Raw genomic sequence first — 1,858 nt, 5'->3', positions numbered from 1 at the left:
GTGTTATATTGACTCTGAATATATTCTAATGCTTGGTTTAGTTTTTAAAGTCTTAGAGTTCAACAATTAGAACACTTAAAAATACTTTAACACAGCTTTACTGTTTAGTTTTGCTCAGTAGATTTAAGTGGGAAAAAAAGGTTATTTCAGCAAATCTAACTTGAGTACGTATTGTAAAACTGTCTATAATCCTGCTTAAATTGTATTGTATATTGTAATTGGATTCAGTGGAGCAGTTTAATTCTTGACAGCCTGGACTCTGTTTCAGGAGATGTTCTACGCTGCCAAGAATAGAAAACAGTATTTCTAACATCTGAAAGTCACAGGTCAAAGTTTAAATGTATAGAAACATTTACACAAATGTCGGCACCAGCCTCCCAGAAAGCAGATCCCTCACACTGCTTTTATTGTTCTTAGTGCTTCAATTATAAAATGATCATAGCTTAATAAGTTGTCCTGGATATAAGAATCTCTGTCTTCTTTGCTCTAAGCTCTGATATGAACTCTCATTGCAGATCACGTCTACTTAATATAGTCTTGATAAAAAAAGGTTAAATCAAAATAAAGCATTGTAATGTGTAGAAAGGTTGGAAAACACACAATGTGGCTCCAGTTACCAAGCCGGAATAATAGCATAATGTGACTTTTTTTTGACTGACGTTATTTGGGTTTACTTCTGTAAGGTCTGGCCAGGAACTAGACTCTAGTAACAAAGACTGCAGGAAGCGGATAGCGGTGATTGGATAATGAAAGCCAGAGCAGAGTGCTGTAAGGAGCCAGTCTTCTAAAAGAGGAACCAGACGAAACTAAAAACACATGTGTACAATACATATGTAAACTTGTAACAATCAGAAACACACAACAGCTGTCAGGAGCATCCACCCAGTCTATGACCTACAGAGCTATAACTCATCCTTAGCTGCTGAAGGGTCAAAGTCTTTAAAAGGCCCCTTAATTTAACCCAATAAACTCAAAGGTTAATACTGAAAGGATCAATAAACCCATTATAAAAATACAGTCTAAATCTCCCTATTAATGTTTGTATAGAACTTAGAACTCTGAGAAATCACTTGTTTTATTTTGCACCTTTATTTCAACCCAAAGTGTACAGCTAATAAAATAACAGATGAAGAAGTAGACAGTGAACTGGAAACGCATGATTTCCCCCATTTCATTAAAATGGATCAAATGCCAGTTTCTAAACATTTCATGCAAATTTAATGCAAATCCATACTAAATTATAGAAACAGGAAAATATACAAATTATAGTAGTGTAGAAGAAGACACAGTGCATCTGCGAAACAGAAGCCACTGCATATTTCACTAATCAAAACATACCCAAATGCTTCTGTAAAATATTAAAGAAGTAACAGTACAAATATAATCCCTGTTTTCTGTGGTTTCCACATGTCAACATTCACTGATGTGCATCTCATCTATGTCCGCATGGGCGGAGCAGAAGTAAATATTAGCTTGTGAACAAAAAGATAATGTTAATCTGTTCACAAACTTCATGGTTTAAAAGAACCGCAGCTAATTAACCGCACACCAAAACAGGAATACATTTTAATATTGATCCCGTTATGTCCCTGGTGCATTGTCTGTCTTTGTGTGTGTGTGTGTGTGTGTGTGTGTGTGTGTGTGTGTGTGTGTGTGTGTGTGTGTGTGTGTGTGTGTGTGTGTCTGTGTGTGTGCGCGTGTGTGTGTGTGTGCAGGCAAGAGTATGATTATGAATATTTTAAAAGCACATTTAACATGGCGAAGCCAGAGCAGCCTGACGGTGAAGGGATTTGCGCTACTCTTCAGCTAATGCACCCCCAGGGCTTCCAGCAAAGCCTTCTTCATAATTTAAAAGAAA

The sequence above is a fragment of the Notothenia coriiceps genome, unplaced genomic scaffold (genome assembly GCF_000735185.1).
Source record: "Notothenia coriiceps isolate Sejong01 unplaced genomic scaffold, NC01 NC01_scaffold00000339, whole genome shotgun sequence".
Classification (NCBI taxonomy): domain Eukaryota; kingdom Metazoa; phylum Chordata; class Actinopteri; order Perciformes; family Nototheniidae; genus Notothenia; species Notothenia coriiceps.
The sequence above is the reverse complement of the archived record's forward strand: the minus strand, read 5'-3'. Positions refer to the sequence as shown.